Raw genomic sequence first — 12591 nt, 5'->3', positions numbered from 1 at the left:
GAAATAAAAATAGGCTGTATTAGAAATATGGGACATTGCTGAAGCTATATGCTGGAGTAGGCCAAAAGGGAAGCAAATTAATGCCTGAGTTAGGACATTAACTATAAAGAGGATCATGAATGGTTCATATATAATAATAAGCAGTGAAAGAGATTATATGAGTTAGGAGGTAGGAGATATGCTGATATGCAGAGGAATCTGGAAAAATTCTCTTTCAAGTGCTTCAATTTCCTTAATAAAAGTGTGTTTACCAATTTAGACAAAAGACAGAGAAGTTGGTATAAAATCACTGGAGGAGAAAAGAAGAATGAAAATAGTTATCTAAGACAACTAGGAAAAATAATGGAATAAAAAATATAGTTAAGATGTCTGGACACATAAAGACACACTCCAGGTTCCAGATTTCGAATTTAAAATGTATTTTTCAGGCTGCCATCACCCCGGCGGAGAAGCTTCATCACTGAATTTGAAATATTTAAAGTGGATACAAAACAGTTTCAGCAATGCAGACAATTAGGTGTGCTGTTGTGGGCAACGGTGCCGTTGGTAAAACTTGTCTCCTGATACCCTACACAACAAATATTTTCCATCGGAGTATGTACCGACTGTTTTTGACAACTGTGCGGTCACAGTTAAGATTAGTGGAGAGCTACATACTCTTGGACTTTTCGATACTGCAGGGAAAGATGATTATGACAGATCACGATCGCTGAGTTATCCACAAACAGATGTATTTCTAGTCTGTTTTTCAGTGGTCTCTCCATCCTCATTTGAAAGTGTGAAGGAGAAGTGGGTGCCTGAGATAACTCACCACTGTCCAAAGACTCCTTTCTTGCTTGTTGGGACCCAAATTGATCTCCGAGATGACCCCTATGCGATTGAGAAACTTGCCAAGAACAAACAGGAGCCTGTCACTCCAGAGACTGCTGAAAAGCTGGCCCGTGACCTGAAGGCGGTCAAGTATGTGGAGTGTTCTGCACTCACACAGCAAGGCCTAAAGAATGTATTTGACGAAGCGATATTGGCTGCCCTGGAGCCTCCAGAACCGAAGAAGACCCATAGGCGTGTGCTGCCATGAACGTCTCCAGAGCCCTTTCCACACAGCTGGTGTCGGCATGGTACCGAAAGTGATGTTAAATCAAACTAAAGATTAAAAATTAAAATTCGATTTTGCAATAATGACAAATGCCCTGCACCTACCCACATGCACTCGTGTGAGACAAGGCCCATAGGTATGGGCCCCTTCCCCTCCTCAGTACTAGTTAATTTGAGTAACTGTGTATTGTCAGAAGAGGGGTTAGTACTAGTTTTTGTTTTGTCATTTCAAAAAAAAAAATTTTTTTTTTTTTTGTTTTTGTTTAAAAGGAAGGCATGCTTGTGATGACTCTGTAACAGACTAATTTGGGTTGTTGAAGCTGCTCCTGGGGCTCCATCCACTCTGGAGAATAATCTGGGACATTTAGGGGTTTTGTTTTTGTTTTTGTTCTTTTTGTTTTTGTTTTCTTTTTTTGGGGGGGGGAAGTGTGTATGGGTTTTGTTTTTATTTAGTCATGTTTTTATTTATTTATTTTTTTTTTAATTTTTTTTTTCAACGTTTTTTATTTATTTTTGGGACAGAGAGAGACAGAGCATGAACGGGGGAGGGGCAGAGAGAGAGGGAGACACAGAATCGGAAACAGGCTCCAGGCTCCGAGCCATCAGCCCAGAGCCTGACGCGGGGCTCGAACTCACGGACCCCGAGATCGTGACCTGGCTGAAGTCGGACGCTTAACCGACTGCGCCACCCAGGCGCCCCATATTTAGTCATGTTTTTAAAATTCAGTAACCATTGGACAGCCTTTAAGGGAAGGAGGATGGACTGACTCTACATTCCACTTCCTAGATCTAGTTTAGAACACTTGTCCGCCACCTGGTGCTCTTAGGAAGGAGTATAGTAAATGCCTCATTTAATAACACACTCCTTTTTGAAAGTTGCCTTTCTCTCCACCCTTGAGTAGGTCTAGTACTTGATGAAACTCATGAAAGCGGGTGGAACCTGTCCTGCCCCTCCTCTTTTCTAGGATGCACTCTATATGTGACTGTGACTTTCAAGGAAATTTGTTTGCCATTTGCTGATTGTTTTTTTAAAGTTAATTTCTAACTTCTTTCACTGAAAAATGAAGAAACATATTGCACCTAAATGGATTGAGTATGTAATTAAAAAACATTTTTTCCCTGTCAAGAAAATAAAAAAAAATAAAAATAAATTTAAAAAAATGTATTTTTCAGCATTCCAAAAAGCTGCACTAACAGAGGTTCAGAAAAAGTGTTTCCATGGTGTGATTTTTTTTTTTTTTCCAAGCAAGTGGCATGGAGTGAGAGAAGTAAGGGAGAATGATTATAATGATCAACCATAGAATTTGACCTGGGCAAAGAGAGACAAGATAGTCCCACAGAATAATGGGAGGGGAAAAAGTTGGTTTTCTCAAAGGACTGGAGATTCAAGGGGTATAGAAAGTTCCTGAGGATTGTGGTATAAGAGGGAATGAGCACTACCTGGCTGAGCCCCTTTACTTTAAAATCCAGTGGGTCATTTTATTCATCAGCATTTACCTAGCTTAATTTCTTTGTGCATGTGGTTGGTGTTAGTAAATTTTTTTTTCCTGAATTGAAAATTAAGACATTACAATATTTGGGGAGTAGGCAAAATGTAATGCATAATAAATTTGCCATATTAACATTCTTTCTTTCACCACTAACAGTCACCTGTCTCTCTTTTTTACAGTTCGATCCCCCTGTTTTTTTCTCTCTCTTTCCTTTCTTTCTCTCTCTCTCTCAAGCGCACACATATATTTACAAAGGTATAATTTCAAAGAGAATTTTTCTTGGTCGAAAAATGTCTAACCCATAATTTTGGTATGCCAAATTTTTGGTAATTTAATCTAAAGAATTGAATCAAATTTTTAAAAATGTATATCCATGCTTTGATAAGACTGACATTGATTCATCTTTCCTTAAGGTATATAACTGGTTTTCTCATCTCACCTTTTGGTAACTTATCAGGTATTATAAAGCATATAGTTGCTATTAGATTGAGATTAAAATTGACACCTATTTATGTCACAAAATTTTAAGGTATAATATTCACGCACATCTTCCAATAGTAGTTTCATTACAGTTGTAACATTACTAGCCAGAAATTGAAGTGGAGAAATGATGACATCAAGCATGAGATATCCCAGGGAGAGAATTAATGTCAAAATAATTACATGGTTCACAGTCAAGGCTGTATGGTTATTAGCAACTCTAGAGAAGCTAATTAAGTAAGTCAAAAATTGTGTTTAAGCCAGTTAAATCGAAGTGTTTCTATGGCTTCTGAACAAATAGGTAACACCTAAGAGCTGAGAATGCACTCATTAATCAAAGGAACTGAAAATTATATCACACTGATTAAAACCACATGTAGTAAAAATGCCTATTTAGTCTTCTTTTAAAATAAGATCTTTAGCCAAAGCTGAACTGCTACTAACTTTAATTCGATCCTACAATCAGACAAGTTTTTCATTGTGTTATTCTCTCACAAGTATTTTTGATAATTACCTAATTTTCTTTAACACCTCAGCCTCTTTTTTTTTTTTATCAATACCTATTTCTAGTTTTTAAATTAGAAAAAAAAATCACTCTTCTTTAAAATAGAGACTCAACTTCTTGTTTGAAGACTGAAAACACGGAAAAAAAATAGAATGTGCAGTGGGGTATCAAATGTAACAAAAGAGCTAACATGCAAAATGTACTCAGCACTGAAACAAAGGTTATTCTAGTTAGGTTTAAACCAACTTGCTTTTAAGTATTCCAAAGGTTTTTATTTAGAAAAGAAAACAGAAATTTCTGTCCTTACAACTAAGGCAGAATCACACACTTTGGGGAAAGGGGAGGCAGAATTTGAAGGGTGCAAAAAGACGCAGTGTCAGTGTCAGACTTTAAAACTTGCTGTTTGCAGGTCATGAATCTTGCTCCTTTACTGGACTGTCTTGATGATTGTGATTTATTTTTGGAATACACCACTGCAAAAATTTTAGGAAGGTAATACTCGGGTTCTCATGAAATAAATACAACATGATAAATTAACTTCCCAAATATTTACAAGCTTTACATCCCATGATTTTAGTTCATAACCAGAGAGGAGAATACTAGGAATTATACCAGAAATACACTTGTTTTCAATAATATTTCCAATATTTTTTGAGTGAAGTAAATCAAATTTTAACTTTGTATATTCAAATAAAAATTGGGAGACAATCTGGAGTTATATTTTTATGTTGAATACTATAAAGATAAGATAAATTAGAAGTGGCAGAGGGTATATCTCCTTAAAAGAATATTGTGTGTTAAAGATTTCATGACACTATGGTTCAGTTAGGAAAGCATACCTGAAGAGTAGAAATGGATATTCTGTAATTTTTTTTCAATGTTTATTTATTTATTTTTGAGAGAGAAAGAAAGAGAGTGAGAGAGAGAGAGAGCTCACGTGCCTGTGTGAGCAGGTCAGGGGCAGAGAAAGAGGGAGAGAGAGAATCCCAAGCAGGCTTCATGCTGTCAGCACCGAGCCCAGTGTGGGGCTCAATCTCATGAACCGTGAGATCATGACCTGAGTGGAAATGAAGAGTCAGAAGATTGACCTACTGAGCCACTCAGATGCCCCTTTTCTATAATGTTTTTATTCTTAAAGTAATATTTTGTTGTCAATCTATTTAAATATATTTGTATTTATATTTTAGTGCTATTCCAAATATGAATATTTTCATTTTGCATATGCATAGACTTTGGTGAAGAGTAGGTATACTTAAGAATACTAGCACAAACGGATTTATGGGCAATAGTTAACTTGGATTTTAATGGCCCCTAGGTCCCAGAGATTGTGCTAGCTTCTAGAGGATAGAATATTGCAAAGGATGAGTTTTTTAATCTGGCACATTTTTCTTCTAACCCTGGTGTTTAAAATTATTAGATGTGTGACTTTGAACATATCACGTTAATTTTCTTAATGTCTGTGTTTCACCTGTAAAGTGGGGATAATAACATCTATCTTACTGAGCCACTTTGACAACTGAAGAGAATTTATTTCAAACAAGTGACAATGTGCTTGGTATAGAAGAGAATTAAAAAATTCCTAGGGTTGACATATTCACTGCTTCCTTCAATGATTTTCTATCTGAGCAGCCTACTAGAAGCACCTGAAGAGCTTTTAAAATGTTGAAATTGCCATGCTATTCCGCAAGCTAATTAGAACCCCTGTGGGAGGAGCCAAAGCACTCCTATCCGTTCAAAACTTCTCAAATGATTATACATTGCAGTCAGATTTGAGGATAACTGATTTAATGCAAAGCAAATTGGTCCTGTTGCTTCATTGCGCTAGTCATTTCTTTCTTATGTAAAGGAACGAAAAATAAAATTTCCCTCAACCCTCCTAGGTTCTTGACTGAAACACCTATCTAATAAAAGAAAAATTAACAGGAGAAAGACACATAAAAGTTTAATAACATGTATGCCTCCTATATCCGTGGGAGATACCCAGAAAAACTGAGCAACTCTCTGAAATGGCAGAAGCCACCACCTTAAATAACCTCCTCAGCTAAAAAGAAGAGAAGGTGAGGTGACCAGGAAAACCACTGTAAACAAAGGTAGTTGTTATGCAGACTAAGCCCTTGTCATCTCTGAGTTTCTAGAGATTTAGATTGGTCCCTCCCTTCCCCCCAGAGAGAGATGGACACCTTACAAAAGGGAGATTTTCCTTATAAATGCAAATGTCTTACAAAAGGATCACTTCCACTGGTTCTCAGAGCTTCTCCTGTGTCTGCAGTTTCTGAAAAATAATCAGCCCTAAATATGGCGAAGAGGCATTTTTGGGGTGTTATGTGCCGCTCCCCTTCACTTACATCTATAACAAATTCAGTGTTAACCACCCTAAACATGGTCAACAACAACATACACAAAAGATCTTTATAGTTAACAAATGGAGGAAGAGAGGCTGCTTGGGGAAAAGGCAGAATAAAATTTTTAAAATGAGAGAAAGCAAGATGAATCCATTGCTTTTCATTGAAAGGAAAAATAATAGTCAAGAGCAGTGATTTTTTTTTTATTTTAGTTTTTTAATGTTTTATTTAGTTTTGAGAGAGAAGGCAAAGTGTGAGAAGGGGAGGAGCAGAGAGCACGAGACACAGAATCCAAAGCAGGCTCCAGGCTCTGAGACATCAGCACGGAGCCTAAGGTGGGCTCCACCCGAAAACCAGGAGATAATGACCTGAGCCTAAACTGGGCACACAATGAGCTGAGCCCCAAGGACTTAATCTGCATAACAACTACCTTTGTTTACAGTGGTTTTCCTGGTCACCTTCACTGTATCCTTTCCTTTTTATCTGAAGATGTTATTTAAGGTGGTGGCTTGGGCCATTTCAGAGTTGCTCAGTTTTTCTGGGTATCTCTCATGGATATAGGAAGTATACATATTATTAAACTTTTATGTATCTTTCTCCTGTTAATTTTTCTTTTATTAGGTAGGTGTTTCAGTCAAGAACCTAGGAGGGTAGAGGGAAATTTTATTTTTCGTTCCTTTACATAAGAAAGAAATGACTAGCGCAATGAAGCAACAGGACCAATTTGCTTTGCATTAAATCAGTGATTTGAAGGAAAATTGAGGCATAATAGTATTAGGGCAAGTCTTTTGTATATTTATATATTTCTGATCAAAATAGGCAAATGCTAAGGCTAAATTTCCTAAGTTGTATCTAATGATGCAAAAAAAAAAAAATAAAACCCATGTAATTACGTATGCAAAATGGGTAATTTTGTTTGCAATCGGTAATTTTCTATTGTTTAATTTGAAGGTTAGCTAAAGTACTTTCTCTGCCTGTAGAGTTTTAGGTTGCTATTTTTCTCCCCATTTAAGATGTTCTTAAGTTATTCACCTATATTTGCCTTGAAGATTTAAAAACTGATTTTAATTCAATATTTACCTGTTCCAGGTGGATCCAGGTGGATTTTAATAGCCTTTTTAAAATGGAAAAGGGCTTGACTACAAATTTTCCATGTATGATTTTGTCAAAGAAATTATGAATTACTAAAGACTTTGTAGAGAACAAAGGCAAAAGGAAAGGTAGATAAAATTAAATTTCCTGGTAGCTTGCAGCCCATTGACAAATATATGAGACCTGCAGAGGATGCCTTTTCTTTGGAACTCCAACTATCTTAATGCTAATGTTTTGCCTAAAGGCAAAAAAGCAACCTTAACTTGACCCCAGCGGGGCCTCCAGGATCCTTAAGTCTTCTTCAACATATGAAAATGCTTCTGGAATCCTTTTGTCGCTACTCTCCCCAACTTAAAACCAATTGCTCCTCACTATCCGTAGCTCTTTCTGCCCAAGGATCCCATCCCCGTGCTTTAATAAAACCACTCTTTTTAGTACCAAAAATGTCTCAAGAATTCTTTGTTGACCATTCACTCTTGGACCCTAAATCAAATCACATCGAAGACACTGGGACAACTATATGATTTGAACTCATACACAAACAGAAGTAACAGTTTTTAGAAACAGGATATTGTACATCTGCTTTTTGAAATATTCCTGGAAAAAAATATATATATACACACACATACACACAAGATGCCTTTGTTTACTTAGTAATTTGAGGAATAACCTGATTATTTATTTTAAACTGTAGTAGAAAAACATATTTGTGAATGAAATATTTGTTTATGTATAACATTTACTTTAAGGTTAGTATAGTATTTATATTGCCATATATTTTGCATGTATTTTATTCAAATATCCAACCCTGGAGCACCATTTTTCTTATAATTTCTCTTCTAACATTCTAATAATATGAAAGAACTAATGCTTATTTAAAGGTAGACCTTCCAGTTCACTGGAGCAGTCATTTATTAAATAGCACCCTGTGGACTTAAAAATAAAACACACCTCTTCCAATTTTTTACTTTCAGGCAAGAATTAGATTCTTCACACAAAAACTGTTGCCCATTAAATACTTCCAGTTTGCAGATTTTTAAAAATGTATTATAGAATACACATACACATACAATAATGCCTGATGTGGAAACAAAGGCAAAAGAAAAAATTAAATTTCCTTACTGTCTACAGCCCATTAACAACTCCTTTAATTAGGCAGAGTGACCTTCCCTTAGGAGCTCAGCTGCCCAGATGATGACACTTTGCTAAGGGCAAAAGGCTCTTAGTTTAACATTATCTTCAACCCCCAGGATCCTGTAAGTCTACTTTAACATATAAAAATTCCTTTGGAAACTTCTTTTATCTCTGCCCCTCCGAAGATAGATGTTCGCAATCATACTCCAAGTTTATACCCCACTGATACACATCTGAAGAGTCTCATGACTGAGGTTTTACTAAACACTAATCGATGACATTTTCCTCACAGCAGCTGGTCCCATTAAGGTCCTAGAAACCTAGCTTCCAAAATTCTATAGAGACTTATGTTACCCCTAACTCCCTCCCACTTGAAAGTATATAATCTAGCCACCTGTCACAACCCCAGGGCAGCTCATTCTGACCATGTGTCCTGTCCCTGTGATTTAATAAAACTACCTTTTGCATGGAACACGTCTCAAGAATTCTTTCTTGGCCATCGGCTCTGAACCCCAACAATTTCCACATCACAGCCCTCATAATATGTCTACATCTTAATTCCTGGAATCTGTGAATATCTTACTTTACACGACAAGAGGAATATTACAGACTTGATTATCGTTAAGAATTTTGGGGTAGGGAGATTACCCTGGGTTATCCAGTTTGACCCAAAGAAATCACAACATTTCTTAAAAATGGAAGTGAGAGACAGAAGAAGAGTCAATGTCAGAATAATGTCATATGAGACAGTGACTATTGCTGATTTTGATGATGGGAGATACGAGTCAAGGAATGTGGGTATCCTCTAGAGACTGGAACAGGCAAGTAAACAGATGCCTCCCTAGAGCTTCCAGAGAGAGCATAGACCTGCCAAAAGCTTGATTTGGGTCCAGTAGAAGCTGTTTTCAGTTTCTGACCTACAGAACTGTAAGATAAAAAATTTGTGTAATTCGAAATCGCTTTGATTTGATAGTTTGCTACAGCTGCAATAGGAACATAACACCTGTGTATGTATAGTTGTAGCTATATATACATATAGATGCCTGATAGTGTCTTGTACACATTTATTTATTTGCATTTATATAGTGTTCTTAAAGAACACTTCTCAATATGGAAGATGAAGCCTGACTTACCATTTTATGATGAAACTTTCAATTGAAGTCTAGGTAAATTTGGAAGCAAAACTCCTAGGAAGCTGGAAGAAGGAACTGCATAACATTGTCATATTGTTTATTTTATTATTATTATTATTATGTAATCAAGCATCTGCCTGTATGCAGGGAAAATTTTTTGAGTGGAAGCCATGCTATCCTCAAAGTTCGAGCATGGTAGAAGGAAACTGACAGGCCAACTTCCTGATGGGGGTTGAGGGACCAGTAATAGTGACATCCTGAACTGACATTTATTAAGTCTTTTTTGGATAAAAAGAAAAGCGTGTGGATAGATTTCAGAGTGCTTTTAAAAAATAGTATGCTTGAAAGGCTAGATTCTCAGTCAACAAGTTCTAGTTAGTCTTTTGAGAATGGCGAATTAGTAAGAATGTTTTGCCCTTGAATAAGTTAATCAGCTTCTGCCTTCTCATCTGTAAAATAAGAATGGTAACATCAGTCTCAAAGATAATTGTGAATATAAAATAAAATGATTACTCTGGTATATAACACATGACCCAAAATGTTTGATCCTTTTGCTTCTATATCCTGACAGTGCCTAGTTCTATATTGAGTAGACACAATAAAAATGATGTATATAGTTAAAAAAAATAAGCCTCAGTCAGCTGACTTTTAAAGGTGTGTAACTGCTTGAGATTTAATACAATATTCTAAGAGAGTTGAGCATAAGTGATGGGAAGTATTTCAAGTTGAATTCTATCTTTCATTTCAGGAAGTTAGCCGTTCATCTTACCTTCACCTAAATATACATGTTACTCGAGGAGTATATTTTTTTCCAGAAATGAGGAACATGAAAAATATCGGATCTACCAAACTGTCAAAGGCTCATTCAGTTTTAAGCTCTATTACACCCCATTTTTCATAATGGGATAAACCCTGAGAACAGATACAACTGGCAATAGAGAAACACAATTTTGTACTTCACATAATATTTGTGAAAAACAATATTTGAGAAATGTTTAGGACACCCCATATTTTCTACTTAAGAGTCATATCTCAAAAAAAAGCATCCTATCTCTCAGAATAAATATTCAGTTATATAATCTCCAGAATTTATAAAATAATATTTATAGAACACCGATGGAAGCCACCAGGTTTAAATATCTTTTATAGTCCGTCTTTATTTCACAATTAGGAAAATTTTCAAGTAAAAAATCTTGGCTTATTCTATAAAGTGACACTGAAAGTCATGTTATGCACTAATTCTGCTATCCATAATTTGTTTATTTACCCATTTATATCTTAGGTTAACCTTTCAATATGTCCTGGATAACTTCACAATTTGCTATTGTGTTTATATGAGAATAAGAAAAAAATAGAATTAGAATCACTGAAAAAAAAATAAGAAAAGAAAAGAAAAAAATAAGAAAATAAGTTTATTCATAAATAAATATTTATTAAGGGCCTACCATTTATTACACGCTCATATTAGCTCTTGGCAAACATCATTTGACTAAAATAGACAAAGATCTTTGTCCTCAAGTCCTAAAATTTCAGCAAGGGAAACTGACAGTAAAAAATAAGCATAATTAATAATTTAACTGTGGTGTATTTTTAAAAATTGGAAAAAAACTAAAAGAGCAGGTAAAGAATATAGGATTTTGTTCTTGTAGACTGACACAATAAAAAAATTAAAAGTACTTATCAACTTATATCCACAAATGTTTCCACATATATTATCTTTTTTGATCTCCAAAACTCTGCACTAAATATATCCTTATCAATAAGGACGTTTTAATGAAAAGTTCAAAAACTGAATTAAAATTAAAATAACCTGGCCCAGGACACTCAGTCTGCTATGAACATGTGTTTTTGTTTGTATAACATGACGTTTTGTTACACATTTTGTTGTTGATTTATGTTGGTTATTAGAAGTTTAATATGACAGAAGGGATAGAAAATGATGGTTTTTGAATACCCTTTTTCTATATCTTTATGTTATGAATCCTACCATCCTGGCAAAATCAAGACTCACATTTCCAAATTCATCTGCAGCTGGAGCAGAGTCCGCTGTCACTCAGATATGCCCACATGAGACTTCTATCCAGCAGAGAATAGCACGAGTAAAGAAACTCAGGACAGGATTCCTTTTTTTTGCAGATGTGAGCAATGATGGTGTTAACTTTTCTATTTAGCTGCAACACAAGTTCCTAATGGTTACCAGTTTGCAAAATGGTATCTGGTGACTGGTAGCTCTGCAGTCTAGTCAACATAGTTGTTTGATGCTCCATAGAAGCAAAGGTGATAGTTGACCCCCGGGTGAGCTCTTGTTGTGTGGCTCTGAAGAGGCAGGTGGAAGGGAAGCAGAATCTCAATGTATGTGTTCCTCCTGATGAATCTGCAAGTTCCCAAATAACCAAGGATGACTTCTTTTTCCACTTACATAGGATGCTTTTGGTTATTTAATAAAGAGGAAGAAACCTTCTGACTCTCTTTCCCTTGTATGAAAGTGGTCCTTTTCCTCCCCCACCCCCCTTAAGGATCCCCACTTGAGGGCACGAGTGAGGGAATCTGAATTTATTGTATCTAATCCCATCTCCCAAATCTATCACTGTCCACTTTACACCTGCCTCTTACCATCATATGTATCTCTCTCACCTTCGCTTGTTTCCACCAAGGTACCCACCCTGCTCACCAGTTTCTTCAGCCACCTTTGCTCAGCTTTCCAAGAAAGGAAGAGGAAATAGACACTTTACCACTCAATATGCTTCTCACCAGATTCAAGATTATTTTTTAGGACTTTATGGTGTGGCTTCTTCTCTATGAGGTGCTTTTAGGATCCTCAAAGTGCTGGTTCTGCTTTGTGTCATCTTTCTTTCAGTCACCAGGCTTTGAGTTACATTCCACAGAAATGAGCCCCATTTCTTCCGTAGTTGTTCATGGTGAACTGGTTTTGTGATATTCTGCTTTTTATTTTATGTTATTCAAAAAATAATTTAACAATGTTTGCTATGTGCCAAAGCTGTTTTCTTTCTGAGGACCTTATCGATAACAACTTATTTAAAATTTATACAAGTATGATGAGGTAGGTAATATTTTATTCCATTTTGCAAATATCTAGATTGAGATGGAAAAAGGTTAGGTAACTTATCAAAGTCCCTCAGGCAGTACATGGAGAAGCCATAGTCAAAAGCAGAGTGTGACCCAGGGTCGACATTGTTCTTAACTATGTTGCCATTTCCCTCCTTTATCTCATTAGCAATCAACAAGAAGGAAATAATAATTTAGGCTCATTCTATTTTTACTGCAAAAATTATGTGTATTTTATTTTCCCATATTGATCT

At 35.9% G+C, this 12591-nt stretch overlaps 1 pseudogene; it reads left to right on the top strand.

The window, feature by feature from the left end:
- The first annotated feature begins 503 nt into the window (after positions 1 to 503).
- LOC131509061 (cell division control protein 42 homolog) lies at positions 504 to 1495 on the top strand (annotated as a pseudogene).
- Positions 1496 to 12591: the final 11096 nt, after the last annotated feature.

The sequence above is a fragment of the Neofelis nebulosa genome, chromosome 1 (assembly GCF_028018385.1).
Source record: "Neofelis nebulosa isolate mNeoNeb1 chromosome 1, mNeoNeb1.pri, whole genome shotgun sequence".
Lineage (NCBI taxonomy): Eukaryota > Metazoa > Chordata > Mammalia > Carnivora > Felidae > Neofelis > Neofelis nebulosa.
This window is presented reverse-complemented; position numbering and strand designations above follow the sequence as displayed.